This window comes from Apium graveolens, chromosome 6, assembly GCF_009905375.1.
Source record: "Apium graveolens cultivar Ventura chromosome 6, ASM990537v1, whole genome shotgun sequence".
NCBI lineage: Eukaryota > Viridiplantae > Streptophyta > Magnoliopsida > Apiales > Apiaceae > Apium > Apium graveolens.
The window spans coordinates 243,223,941-243,239,561 of NC_133652.1; the positions used below are offsets into that span (position 1 = coordinate 243,223,941).

General features: G+C 38.1%; 1 non-coding gene across 1 annotated transcript; it reads left to right on the forward strand.

Moving 5' to 3' along the window:
* The first annotated feature begins 10,712 nt into the window (after positions 1 to 10,712).
* LOC141669470 (small nucleolar RNA R71) lies at positions 10,713 to 10,819 on the forward strand. Its single transcript, XR_012553754.1, has one exon. It is a non-coding gene; the product is annotated as a small nucleolar RNA R71 (small nucleolar RNA).
* The last annotated feature ends 4,802 nt before the right edge of the window (positions 10,820 to 15,621 follow it).

Consider the following 15,621-nt stretch of genomic DNA (forward strand, 5'->3'; position numbering starts at 1 on the left):
CTTAAGGATATCAGTACTTATATTATCAGGAGATAATCATCAGAAGATAGATATCAGAACTTAAGTGCTGAAGGACGATCAGATAAGGACAGTAGCTGATTAAAGGAAAGAAGATAGAGATAAAACATAAGAAGAGATATGCATGAAGAAGGAATTCCGTGAAGAATGGAATACTTGGAATAGAAGATATCTGATTGATATATTTTAGGAAGCAGAATTATATTCCATATCAATTAGCGATTATCTTGTAACTGTGTAGTATATAAACACAGGCATAGGGTTTACACTATAAGAGTTATCATTATCGAAGTTATTATTCTTTATAACCCTAGCAGCTCTCGTAATATTTGTTCATCACTGAGAGGTAACAGTTCCATATTGTAACAGAGTTTATTGTTTCAATAAAGTTTGTTTTCTGTTACTCAAGTTCTTTAAGTTCGATTTGAGTGTACTATACACTGTATTCACCCCCTCTACAGTGTGTGTGTGACCTAACACTTTCCTTTGTAGAGAACATCAACATCATTATATGTATATTACACTATACATTACTCTTAGTGTATGTGACAGATTCCTTGCATTATTGGCATATATATATGAAAAGGTTAGTATACTACTGCATCTAAATTTTGTTCCAAGATACGAAGACAATGTCTACAGATTAAAACTTCGGGTTTTCTTACTGTAAAAAGCGGAAAATGGATGTACCTTGGCATCAGGGCTGTCAAAGAATTTGACAAGGAACGTATGGTTACTTTGGTCTTGGTTGAAAAGAGTTACAGTAGGCACACTACTTCCTGAAATAAACTTATTCATAGCTTCAACATGGAAATCCTGCAAGCTCAAAAGAAATGAATATATTTAAACATGGGATTAAACTGCTTTCTCAAGTCCTGGAGTTGAACCCCAAATCATAATATCAATATAATTAAAGGATTATTGTAATACCCGAGAATCAACAAAGAGTTCGTCAAATGGCTTGAGCAACCTAAGTGTTGGTTTGGTGACTGAGGATTCACCGTTGGGGATGAGTTTGTATTACAATAGTCCAATCTAAAACAAAAAGCTCAAAATAGTTAGCATTACAATGATACCAGATAACAAGGATAAATCATATCAAAATAAAGACATCAACTACTTACAAGAGTGATCTTTTTTCATCAATAATCTTAGATATATTAGTATTTGTTTCCTCACTATCGGGCTAAGAGTGACAACGGAATTCATCTTGAACAATATTTAGTACACTATTCACTGGATTTTCATTACTTTGACAATTTATGTGACCATGAGATGAGCTCTCAGACTGAACACCTCTTGACAGACCTGAAAAATAATTCCATACCGATACTTTACAAATGGGTGAACAATTCAGATGGAGTAATGTGAAATCTTCCTAATACAGAGATGTTTCTTCATAGTCTTATCCTTCTCTGCCTCCCTGAGATCTCACAGCAAAAAACAGTTGAAAAAAAGAACATTTAAAATGGTGTTCAAGCAGTCAAGTTCATCTCATTCATAAGCCAGTAAAACAATACAGATTTAACCCAAATATCCAGCTATACAACTATCCAACACAACTATAATCACCAATTGAACAAAACAATTATCACTGAAACAAACAAAATATCGAAAAAGAGAATATACAACTGAAATCGATAAGACAACTGAAATCGATAAGAAAACAAAAACTACTGTTAGGGCGAAAACACGCACTAATATTCACGCAAGTATACGCGTTCGCAAGTAATATAGAATACTTTCTAGTTCGTTCCCTCAGAGACTCAGACTAATTTATTGTCTAATTTAACTCACTCATCAATGTATGACTACTTCTCAATGTTAAGATAATAACACTTAAAATTGTTGATTAAATATTAACTATAATTAACTACTTAATTAACCACTTAACTAACACTTCAATTTATCAATAATAAAACACTCATGAGATCACAACTTCATTATTACTTCCTTCTATAGCCATTGTTATTACCTTTAGCATGTGACAGTGATGACATTAATCGAATAACACGAAACTGATAAAAGCCAACTTTCATTGTACTAATACCATTCTACCAAACATCCACAATTAAGATAGAAGTTGAATAGTCATCAATTATGTTGAGTTCCTATATGTCTACAGAAATTGACAACACAACGATTTAAGTACAAGTTATTCCTTTTGATTACATAGGGCAAATAAAACTGTTAGAATTACCCACTAATCATGCTCAACGTACATGAACCTATGCTAGCATGGCAAGTTCTAAATCTCAAGATCCACCGTCGCTTCACAAGAGATTAACACCCTATCTTATATGTTCGCGACGCACATAAGACGAATACGCACAACCAATACTAGATATCATGCAATCATCACACACTAAAGTATTAAACAATTAACTAAAGAATTCCATAATAAATCCGTTGCAACCCCATGATCACGATTAGCCCATAATAGAACTTATCGCCATCATGGGTTCATATGAAATCATAATAAACAACACAAGAAAATAATAACTAAACTAATTATATTAAAACAGAGTACGTCACAAGAGTAAATAAGTCAAAGCAAGAAAACTAGCATCCAACATTACAACGAAACAAGAATCACAAGAAAATATGCTTCCTCTTCGCTGCAGTGTGCTAAATCGGTCTTCTTCCTTATCTCCTTCGCTTCTTGCGCAAAACACAATCTAAAACATAATCTCCTTCATTCTCTCTGTGAAAACGTCTCAAATCTACTTACATAATAGTCCCATAAAACTCAGATTACATAGAAGTTGGAAGCCAAACAGAAGTAGAAGTCTAAAATAATTTATCCTTTTCCCCGACCCTGCGCGGCCGCTCAGCATTTCTGCGCGGGCGCGCAAGGCTGCTGCGCGGCCGCTCAGCATTGCTGCGCGGGCGCGCAGGACCCTACTGGAAAAAATCCAGGTTTGCTCCGTTTCTTCGCCGTAATCTGCCCGTTCTTTTCCTCTCGCAATGGTGAACACATGCCAAGGCTTATTCTTGATGATTCCTCCTCCGAAATGCAACTAATACCCTGAAATGCATAAACACTAGAAAAACGCATCAAATACACAAAATACTTGATTTCAAGACACCAATTTAAGCCATTTTAAGACGTTCTAAGTGGTATAAAATGCCACTTATCACACCCCCAAACTTAAATCGATGCTTGTCCTCAAGCGTCACAGACTAAAAACAAATAAAAATATGCATGAATGCAATCTATATGAAAATGCAACGTTCCCCCTTACTACAATTAACCAACCAAATTGTCACATCTCAACGAATGCAGTTAGACACTAAAGATCAATAAACTCATGCAAACGGACATACAGCCAGAAACGTGGTGTGTGCAAATGCTTAACAGATATGCTTCGGAACTAAACCAATTACTATGACTAGACTATCTTCAAGGCAATCCTACGATTATACAAAGAATAAAAATTCTAGGCACAAAGTGATATACAACACTACAAGAACTCTGGAGCTTACTACGGAATTGTGCTTTTTATTTACAACTCAAATGCTTATTTGACCGTGCAATGAGTGAGGTCCATAAAAGACTTATACAATGGTATCCATGTAACGAGCGTTAGGTTAGCGGATCCCAGACTCTAAAAGCCTTAGGTCACTAGGCACAAAGTCCCCTAAGAACTTAATAACTCGAATACCAAAGAGCCCACTCTTGATCAATTATGCAAAAAAAAAAAATTTCTTTTTTTCTCTGAGCAAGTGCGTTTCGCTCCATCTTGCTCAACCCTAGACTACTCGCATAACATGCAAGCCGGCTACTAGCCATTTGACGCCTAGCCACAACTAGCAACAAATTCCATTTTTACTCCATTTTTTTTTCTTTTTCATGCCTTTACCACTAAGAACCTATTATCAAATTCTAAGCATAATAAATAGATTATCCTCGAAAATAATCAGATCATAACAACAATCTAGCCCTTAAGCATTCTCTAAGACTTAGTGAAAATACAAGTGCTTCTAGCATGCATATCAACCTACACAACTTAATATCACTTTAATGCTATCACTACACTCGCATCAATATCACAATTCAGTCGATAAATCATTGCAAAAGGGATCATGGTATATGCATGAGCTATATGATATGACAAATAAAGTTATATAAAAAAAACTATATGGCAAAAATTATGCAACTATATGAACTAACTATCATGAATATGCAGCTATATGACACACACAAAATATTCCTTAACTACCACCCCCAAACTTAAAATCTTCACTGTCCCCAGTGAAGGTAGTAGAAAGGAACACAGGGTATACCTACTCGGAGTCATCATCATCATCACCCTCAGTGGGTGGAGTATCAGGCGGCGGGTATGCAGAGTCCTCACTAAAAACTGGCCACTGGATATCAGCTCCAAGGCCTCGAAAAGCAGTCCCTAACACAAGAGTGAGCTCCTGAGCAAACCTGCTCTGCGTCTCATACATGGCATCCATCCGCCGTGAAAGCCTCCTATACTGGGCATCACCCATCCCAGCACCCTCCTGAGCTCTCGAAGAACCAGCCTCACCACGCCCTGGCCTAGCCATAGTAGCACCTCGTGCTGGACGTCCTCCTGGAAGACGATAACCCAGCCCATGCTCCTCAGGCTCACCACCGGTCCACTCCTGCATCCCATTCAGAGTGCCAGAATCTATCGGAGCTGCTGGCAACTGCAACTGCTCATGAGCCGGCCAGTTCACTCCTACTGCTCGGCATAGCTTCGTAACCGTGGATGCATAAGGGATGTTCATATGCTTTGCTCCCCTCAAAAACTTCAGAATTCCTTGGTAGATAAACTCACCAAGGTCCACATAGTATTCCTCATTCAGAATTCCCCACAACAACTGTGCTCTCTTAACTGTGACCTCGTGTGCATGTGAAGAAGGCAAAATATTAGCACATATAATTGCATTCCATGCACGGGCATACCTGTTCATGGCGATCGCCGGAAAGTGACGATACTCATTATTGGCTGGACTGCGGTTCCAAACTGTGCCCGGTCGACAGAGAGTCGCACAAATCAAATCCAAGTCAAAATCCTCAGCAGTCTTTTCATTCCAGTTCTCCTCCTCGGGCTTCCTCTCTCGCTGTCCAATCACACGGCGAATCGCCGCAGGATGATAATCAACCGTCAGCCCACGAACTATAGAAAACCCATTCTTTTCAGCCTTCGCATTCGCGTAGAACTCGCGAACAACACTCATCGGTACTGCTTCGGGTGACTCACAAAAAGCTATCCACCCCTTCTCTGCAATCATGGGCAACAACTCACCATCCCTCCCTGATGGTAAAAACCCCCTCTCCTTCAGAATCGGCTTCCCCAACAGCCTAGTGTACTCCTCCTCCGCAGCTCTGTCAGTTAACCGAGGCCTTGCAGCAGTACCCCTTGATGAATCAGCAGTAGGAACTGTGCTGCTGCTGTCAATAGTGCGTGCTCTCTTGGGTGCCATTGATTTGTGAATAAAAGTGTGTAAGAACTGATTTTTGATATTTATGAGAGGGTTTAAGTGTAGGAAGTATTTGGGAGATATGTAGGATAGGTGTATGTATATATAGGGTGTGGAGTAGGTTAAATTAGATTAGGAGTGGGGTTGAGGGATAAAATCATGGGGTAATGGGAAAAGAATTCGTGGGTTTATGTTCTGTGATGGGTTTTTTGTGTTTTTGTTTTTTTTTTTTTCTGAACTGCAAAAAAATTTCTGGAACTCGACCCCTGCGCGGCCGCTCAGCATTTCTGCGCGGGCGCGCAGCAAGCTACGCGGCCGCTCAGCATAGCTGCGCGGGCGCGCAGAGGGTCTCTGGAAAAAAAATTTTCAGCCCCTATTTTCTGATTTTTTTTGTGTTTTTGGATAGGTTATTAACTTCTAAGGGTTCCTGTAACAACAATTCATGGGTTGCCTCCCACGCAGCGCTTCTTTTTCGTCATTAGCTTGACGTTCCGTACCTTTCTCAAGTAGTCAACAAAATGGCACTAACCACCTCTCGGTTTGCCATGTCCCCATAGTAGTGCTTCAACCGCTGACCGTTAACCTTGAATGCTTGGTCCGAATCATTCTCAAAAATTTCCACCGCTCCATGTGGAAACACAATTTTGACAATAAAAGGTCCAGACCACCTTGATTTCAACTTCCCAGGAAAAAGTCGGAGCCGAGAGTTGAATAAAAGAACTTGTTGCCCTGGCACAAATAACTTAGGATGTAGCTTCCTATCGTGCCACCTCTTCACCTTTTCCTTATACATTTTGTTATTCTCGTACGCTTGCAGTCGAAATTCATCAAGTTCATTAAGCTGAAGCATTCTTTTCTTACCAGCTGCATCTAAATCCAGGTTCAATTTCTTCAATGCCCAGTAGGCCTTATGCTCAAGCTCCGCCGGTAGATGACATCCCTTACCGTACACCAACTGAAATGGTGACATCCCAAGTGGAGTTTTGTATGCTATTCTGTAAGCCCAAACAGCTTCATCGAGCTTTAAAGACCAATCCTTCCTTGACGGACAAACAACCTTCTCTAGAATACGCTTTATCTCTCTGTTAGACACTTCCGCTTGACCATTTGTTTGCGGATGATAGGCAGTAGCTACTCGATGATTCACATTATAACGCTGCATCATAGAAGTGAACTTACGGTTGCAAAAATGCGATACTTCATCACTTATGATTACCCGAGGCATTCCAAACCTTGTGAAAATTTGCTTATGAAGAAAATTTAGCACTGCCTTTGCATCATTTGTCAGTAAAGCTTTAACTTCGACCCATTTTGAGACATAATCGACTGCCAGCAAGATGTACTGATTATTGCAAGACGAGATAAAAGGCCCCATGAAATCGATTCCCCATACATCAAAGACCTCGACTTCAAGCATCACATTTAATGGCATCTCATCCTTCCTTGACAAATTTCCCACTCTTTGGCAACGATCACACCTTAAAACAAACTGATGAGCATCCATGAACAAAGTAGGCCAGAAAAAACCTGCTTGCAGAATACGAGCTGCCGTCTTCTCACCTCCATAGTGTCCACCATAAACCGTGGAATGGCAGTCTCGTAATATCCCCTCCATCTCACAGAACGGGATACATCTCCTGATGATCTGGTCAGCTCCTTGTCTAAACAAATATGGTTCATCCCACATATACCACTTCACCTCATGCAGAAACTTCTTCTTTTGAGCGGATGTCAAATTAAGCGGCATTATATTGCTGACAAGATAGTTTACAATATCTGCAAACCATGGTTCTTCCTCCTGAATTGCAAACAACTGCTCATCCGGAAAAGATTCATTGATTAACGTCATATCTTGTGAAGTAGAATCGGGATTCTCCAACCTAGAGAGATGGTCAGCTACTTGATTCTCAGTACCTTTTCTATCTTTGATCTCTAACTCAAATTCTTGAAGTAAAAGCACCCAACGAATGAGTCTCGGCTTCGAATCCTTCTTAGAAACCAGATAGCGAATAGCTGCATGATCAGTGAATACTATCACTTTTGTACCAAGCAGATAAGATCGAAATTTCTCAAAGCCAAAGACTATAGCCAAAAGCTCCTTCTCAGTAGTGGTGTAGTTCAATTGGGCCCCATTTAAAGTCTTACTCGCATAGTAGACCACATGGAAGAGATTTTTCTTGCGCTGTCCCAGAACTGCACCTACCGCATAGTCACTCGCATCACACATCATCTCAAACGGTTCTGTCCAATCTGGTGTTGTAATAACTGGTGTCGTGATCAAACTCTCCTTGAGAGTCTCGAATGCTGCCGAACATTCATCATCAAATTTGAAAGGCACATCTTTCTCAAGTAAATTGCACAACGGCTTAGATATCTTTGAAAAGTCCTTGATGAATCGCCGATAAAAACCCGCATGACCGAGAAAACTACGGATTCCTTTCACCGAATTAGGTGGGGGAAGATTTTCAATGACTCCCACCTTGGCCTTGTCCACCTCCAGACCTTTGCTAGAGACCTTATGCCCAAGGATAATGCCTTCATGCACCATAAAATGACATTTCTCCCAATTAAGCACCAAATTAGTTTCCACGCATCTTTTGAGTACGGCGCGCAGATTATTCAAACAGTCATCATATGAGTGTCCAAAGACGGAGAAGTTATCCATGAACACTTCGACGTTATTTCCAATCATGTCAGAGAATATAGCCATCATACATCTCTGAAAGGTGGCCGGGGCGCCACATAACCCAAACGAAACTCTACGAAAAGTAAATGTGCCAAATGGACAAGTGAAGGTAGTCTTTTCCTGATCCTCTGGTGCAATACAAATCTGATTATACCCGGAATAACCATCAAGAAGACAAAAATACTCATGTCCCGCCAATCTGTCAAGCATTTGATCAATGAATGGGAGAGGGAAGTGATCCTTCCTTGTGGCTTTGTTCAGTTTTCTATAATCCATGCATACTCTCCATCCTGTAACTGTTCGAGTAGGGATGAGCTCATTCTTTTCATTTGCGACCACAGTGATACCTCCTTTCTTAGGTACACATTGCACGGGGCTCACCCACGAGCTGTCAGAAATAGGATAAATGATGCCTGCATCTAGCCATTTCAGAATTTCTTTCTTCACCACCTCCTTCATGATCGGGTTCAGTCTTCGCTGCTGTTCCACAGTTGGCTTACTACCTTCCTCTAACAGAATTTTATGCATATAATATGAAGGACTTATCCCCTTGATGTCTGCTATGGTCCATCCTATAGCCGATTTGAATTCTCTCAAAATCCTTAAGAGCTTGTCTTCCTCACTACCTGAAAGGTCAGCTGAAATAATAACAGGTAACGTAGATGAATCACCTAAAAAAGCATACCTCAAGTGTTCAGGTAATGGTTTGAGCTCCAAGGTAGGTGCTTCCTCTATTGATGGTTTGAGCTTCCCTTCAGCATTCTTAAGGTCAGAAGTACCAAGAGATTCAAATGGTATGTCGAGCTTTCGCTTCCATGGAGAAGCGTTCAGATATTGTAATTGATCGTTGCTATCTTCATCATCGCTGTCAAAATCCCCCACTAAGGCCTTTTCCAATGCATCAGACATTAGCATGTGATCGAGTTCCGAAGTAACCGCGGAATCAATCACATCCACTTTTAAGCACTCCTCATCTTCTGTAGGGAATTTCATTGCCTTGAATACGTTGAAGGTCAAATCCTGATCTTGGACCCGCATAGTAAGTTCCCCTTTTTGCACATCTATCAAGGTACGGCCAGTAGCCAAGAAAGGCCTCCCCAAGATTATGGGAATCTTCTTATCTTCCTCAAAATCCAGAATAACAAAATCTGCAGGAAAGAAGAGCTTATCCACCTTGACGAGCACATCCTCAACTATGCCCCTTGGGTAAGTAATGGAACGGTCAGCCAATTGTAGCGACATGTATGTGGGTTTTGGATCAGGCAGATCCAGCTTTTTAAAGATCGACAACGGCATCAGATTAATGCTTGCTCCCAAATCACAAAGGCACTTGTCAAAAGTCAACTTACCAATTGTGCAAGGGATGGTGAAGCTACCTGGATCTTTAAGCTTTGGAGGTAACTTTTGTTGCAGAACAGTGCTGCATTCTTCTGTTAGAGCAACGGTCTCAAGGGCATCCAGTTTCACCTTCCTTGAAAGAATACTCTTCATAAACTTCGCATAACTAGGCATTTGCTTCAGAGCCTCAGCGAAAGGTATATTGATGTGAAGTTTCTTGAACACCTCCAGAATTTTACCGAACTGCTTATCCAACTTTTGTTGCTGCAATCTCTTAGGGAAAGGTGGCGGAGGATAGAGCTGTTTCTCCCCTATATTACCCTCAGGCAGAGTGTGTTCAACAGTAGTCTTTCTTGGTTCCGCCGCTTTCTCCTTTTGCTTAGCTTCTTCATCTCTAACTTCAGCTTCTCTTTCATTTGCCTTTTTAGCGTCAGCAACTTTCCCAGACCTTAAGGTAATAGCCTTGACTTGCTCTTTAGCTTCCTTCCTGCCTGGTACTTCTGTGTCACTGGGAAGAGTGCCAGGTTGACGATTGAGCACTGCATTGGCTAATTGACCGATTCGATTTTCCAAGGTCTTGATAGAAACCGCCTGACTCTTGCACAACAGCTCAAGTTCCTCAAAATCAGCACTAGTAGGTGCAGCTGCACTTCCCTGTTGAGGATATGATTGCCTTGTAGCATACTGCTGTGGTTGCTGGAATCCAGGTGGGTTAAACTGTTTACTTACTCCTTGCTGATATGGTGGCTGAATAGCATTCTGATTATTTCTCCAGCTGAAATTTGGATGATTTCTGTTGTTAGGATGATAGGTCACTGGCACAGGCTGCTGTTGTCGCTGATAATTATTCACATACTGAACAGATTCGTTGACAAGAGAACACTGATCCGTAGCATGAGAACCTGCACAAAGCTCACAAACCATAGTTATTTGATTAACTCCATACGTAGCCAGAGAATCAACCTTCATTGATAGCGCTTGGAGCTGGGTTGCAATAGCGGTGGCTGCATCAACTTCCAGAATACCTGCGACCTTGCCTGACGTCATCCTCTGAGTTGGGTTTTGATGCTCGTTTGCAGTCATTGTCTCTATAAGATTATACGCCTCAGTATAGCTTTTAGACCATAAGGCTCCTCCCGCTGCTGCATCGAGCATGGGCCGAGATTGGGCCCCCAAACCATTATAAAAACCAGTGATTACCATCAAATCCGGCATTCCATGATGTGGACATTTTCTCAACATTTCCTTGTAGCGTTCCCAAGCCTCGCACATAGATTCTGTAGGTTGCTGCGCAAACTGAGTAAGAGCACTCCTCATAGCAGCAGTCTTTGCCATTGGATAAAACTTCACCAGAAACTTTTGCGCAAGATCTTGCCACGTAGTGATGGACCCAGCTGGTTCAGAATGTAACCAGTCTTTAGCCTTATCCCTCAGTGAGAATGGGAAAAGCCTCAACTTGATAGCCTCATCAGTCACGCCATTATACTTAAAAGTGCTGCAGATCTCGACAAAATTCCTTATGTGCATGTTGGGGTCTTCAGTTGCCGCTCCTCCAAAAGAAACAGAATTCTGCACCATCTGAATAGTGCCCGGCTTGATTTCAAAGGTGTTAGCTTGAATAGCCGGATGAAGGATGCTTGACTGAATGTCATCAATTTTAGGCCGAGAAAAATCCATAAGAGCTGGATCAGCTTGAACAATACGATCTCCCATGTTTACTGGTTCTTTCTGCTCAGTTCCTGAATCCGAATCCTCAAAATCTAACTTCTCCGGAGTATCAAGAACTTCGTCTTTCTCCTCAGCTGTATCTAAGGTCCTCTTGCGAGCACGAGAACGAGTTTGCATAAATGCTTGCTAAAGTACCTGAAACACAACCGAAAAGAGTAATTAACTACTACGTCCTAATCACTGAGTCCTAATGACCAATGATGGTAAGTACATAAACTAAACAAATACGCCGAGTCCCCGGCAGTGGCGCCAAAAACTTGTTAGGGCAAAAACACGCACTAATATTCACGCAAGTATACGCGTTCGCAAGTAATATAGAATACTTTCTAGTTCGTTCCCTCAGAGACTCAGACTAATTTATTGTCTAATTTAACTCACTCACCAATGTATGACTACTTCTCAATATTAAGATAATAACACTTAAAATTGTTGATTAAATATTAACTATAATTAACTACTTAATTAACCACTTAACTAACACTTCAATTTATCAATAATAAAATAATCATGAGATCACAACTTCATTATTACTTCCTTCTATAACCATTATTATTACCTTTAGCATGTGACAGTGATGACATTAATCGAATAACACGAAACTGATAAAATCCAACTTTCATTGTACTAATACCATTCTACCAAACATCCACAATTAAGATAGAAGTTGAATAGTCATCAATTATGTTGAGTTCCTATATATCTACAGAAATTGACAACACAACGATTTAAGCACAAGTTATTCCTTTTGATTACATAGGGCAAATAAAACTGTTAGAATTACCCACTAATCATGCTCAACGTACATGAACCTATGCTAGCATGGCAAGTTCTAAATCTCAAGATCCACCGTTGCTTCACAAGAGATTAACACCCTATCTTATATGTTCGCGACGCACATAAGACGAATACGCACAACCAATACTAGATATCATGCAATCATCACACACTAAAGTATTAAACAATTAACTAAAGAATTCCATAATAAATCCGTTGCAACCCCATGATCATGATTAGCCCATAATAGAACTTATCGCCATCATGGGTTCATATGAAATCATAATAAACAACACAAGAAAATAATAACTAAACTAATTATATTAAAACAGAGTACGTCACAAGAGTAAATAAGTCAAAGCAAGAAAACTAGCATCCAACGTTACAACGAAACAAGAATCACAAGAAAATATGCTTCCTCTTCGCTGCAGTGTGCTAAATCGGTCTTCTTCCTTATCTCCTTCGCTTCTTGCGCAAAACACAATCTAAAACATAATCTCCTTCATTCTCTCTGTCAAAACGTCTCAAATCTACTTATATAATAGTCCCATAAAACTCAGATTACATAGAAGTTGGAAGCCAAACAGAAGTAGAAGTCTAAAATAATTTATCCTTTTCCCCGACCCTGCGCGGCCGCTCAGCATTTCTGCGCGGGCGCGCAAGGCTGCTGCGCGGCCGCTCAGCATTGCTGCGCGGGCGCGCAGGACCCTACTAGAAAAAATCCAGGTTTGCTCCGTTTCTTCGCCGTAATCTGCCCGTTCTTTTCCTCTCGCAATGGTGAACACATGCCAAGGCTTATTCTTGATGATTCCTCCTCCGAAATACAACTAATACCCTGAAATGCATAAACACTAGAAAAATGCATCAAATACACAAAATACTTGATTTCAAGACACCAATTTAAGCCATTTTAAGACGTTCTAAGTGGTATAAAATGCCACTTATCAACTACTCACCCAAATACCCAAAATAGTCGATTATACAACTAAAATCGATTACATAACTAAGAAATACCCAATATTGCACAAAACCCATGTTAGTAAAACCATTACCAGAGCTATTGCTGATGCTGAGTGTGGCTTCATTTGATTGAGTTTTTGGCTTCATTTTCTATCTCAGAACTTAGACATATGTTGATTGGGAATAAAACCCTAATAATGTGTGGCTCCTGCGGCGCAGCTAGTATAGTTTTAAGAAAATAAAAATCTGGAAACACTTTTCATAACATAATATTATTATTTATATAATAATTTTTGTAAAAAAAATTATAAAAGATAATAAAATAAAATTTAATAATTATATATTATTAAAATTAATAATACATATTTTTTTATATTATACTTTTAACGGATTCAAATTTGGATTTTTAAGATATTAAGATTTAGAATATTCTTCATATTGAATACAACGATTCTCATCAGTTTGACTAGTACAAGTAACTAGTGTTGAATCTTGAATTAGTTTTACGATTATTTTAAAAATATTTTTAACCGATCCAACCGTATGGATGTCAATAGATATATATATTAGTGATATAACCAAAATTTCATATCAAAGTAATTTTATTTGGTTTGACATTTTAACAGTCAAGCATTAGTTTGACTAGTACAGCTAACTAGCGTTGAATCTTGAATTAGTGTTTCGATTATATTAAAAATATTTTTCAACGATCCAACTATATGGATGTCAATACATATATATATCAGTGATATAACCAAAATTTCATATCAAAATAATTTTATTTTGTTTGACATTTTAACAGTCAAACATCAATTTGACTAGTACAACTAACTAGTGTTGAATCCTGAATTAGTGTTACGATTTATTTAAAAATATTTTTCAACGATCCAACCATATGGATGTCAATAGATATATATATTGGTGATAGAACCAAAATTTCATATCAAAATAATTTTATTTGGTTTGACATTTTAACAGTCAAGCATCAGTTTGACTAGTACAGCTAACTAGTGTTGAATCTTGAATTAGTGTTTCGATTATGTTAAAAATATTTTTCAACGATCCAACCATATGGATGTCAATAGAAATATATATCAGTGATATAACCAAAATTTCATATCAAAATAATTTTATTTGGTTTGAAATTTTTACAGTCAAACATCAGTTTGACTAGTACAGCTAATTAGTATTGAATCCTGAATTAGTGTTAAGATTATTTTCAAAATATTTTTCAACGATCCAACAGTATAGATGTCAATAGATATATATTAGTGATATAATCAAAATTTCTTATCAAAATAATTTTATTTGGCTTGACATTTTAACAGTCATGCATCAGTTTGACTAGTATAAGTAACTAGTGTTGAATCCTGAATTGGTGTTTCAATTATATTAAAAATATTTTTCAACGATCCAACCGTATGGATTTCAATATATATATATATTAGTGATATAACCAAAATTTCATATTAAAATAATTTTATTTGGTTTGACACATTAACAGTCAAGTATCAGTTTGACTAGTACAGATAACTAGTGTTGAATCTTCAATTAGTATTTCGATTATATTAAAAATAGTTTTCAATGATCCCACCGTATGGATGTCTATATATATATATATATATATATATATATATATATATATATTATTGATATAACCAAAATTTTATATCATAATAAATTTATTTGGTTTGTCATTTTAACAGTCAAGCGTCAGTTTAACTAGTACAACTAACTAGTGTTTAGTTCTGAATTTCTGTTTCGATTATTTTAAAAATATTTTTCATCGATCCAACCGTATGGATGATAATATATATATATATATTAGTGTTATAATCAATGTTTCATATTAAATTATTTTATCAAAATATTTAATTTTTTCTAAAATTCTTGAAATGTCACGCAAACAAAAAAATGTTGACATTAATATGGTTGGATAATGAAATAATATTTTTGAAAAATTGAAATTATCAAAAATCATGTGCTAGTTTACGACAGAATTCTTCATAAATTATTACCTGCAGAAAATTTGAGAAAAGTCAAATTTACCTCCAAAATTTTGGGAAAAAGGTTAAATTTCCCTCTTTGATAACTTACGACAAATTTTAATTTCCGTCATAAATTGGATGTTCCAATACATTCCGTCACAAATATTTCGTCGTAAGTTTAGATGAATTATTTTTTATTTAATTTCAAGTTAAAATTTTAATAAAAAAATTTAACTTACGACGAAATGTTCAAATCGTCGCAATTTCAAATTAATTTTATTTTCCCGCCAAATTTTTTAGGGAAAAATTTAAATTTCCCTCTTTGATAACTTACGACGAATTTAGTACACTATTCACTGGATTTTCATTACTTTGACAATTTATGTGACCGTGAGATGAGCTCTCAGACTGAACACCTCTTGACAGACCTGAAAAATAATTCCATGCCGATACTTTGCAAATGGGTGAACAATTCAGATGGAGTAATGTGAAATCTTCCTAATACAGAGATGTTTCTTCATAGTCTTGTCCTTCTCTGCCTCCCTGAGATCTCAGAGCAACCACATCTCAGTTGTCTCTGTCAACCCATGTGCCTCTGTTTGTAGGTACAACTACCACTTGTCAACTGCTATTTAACAGAACATCCGTTGAAGCCTTCATCCGTTGATGGCT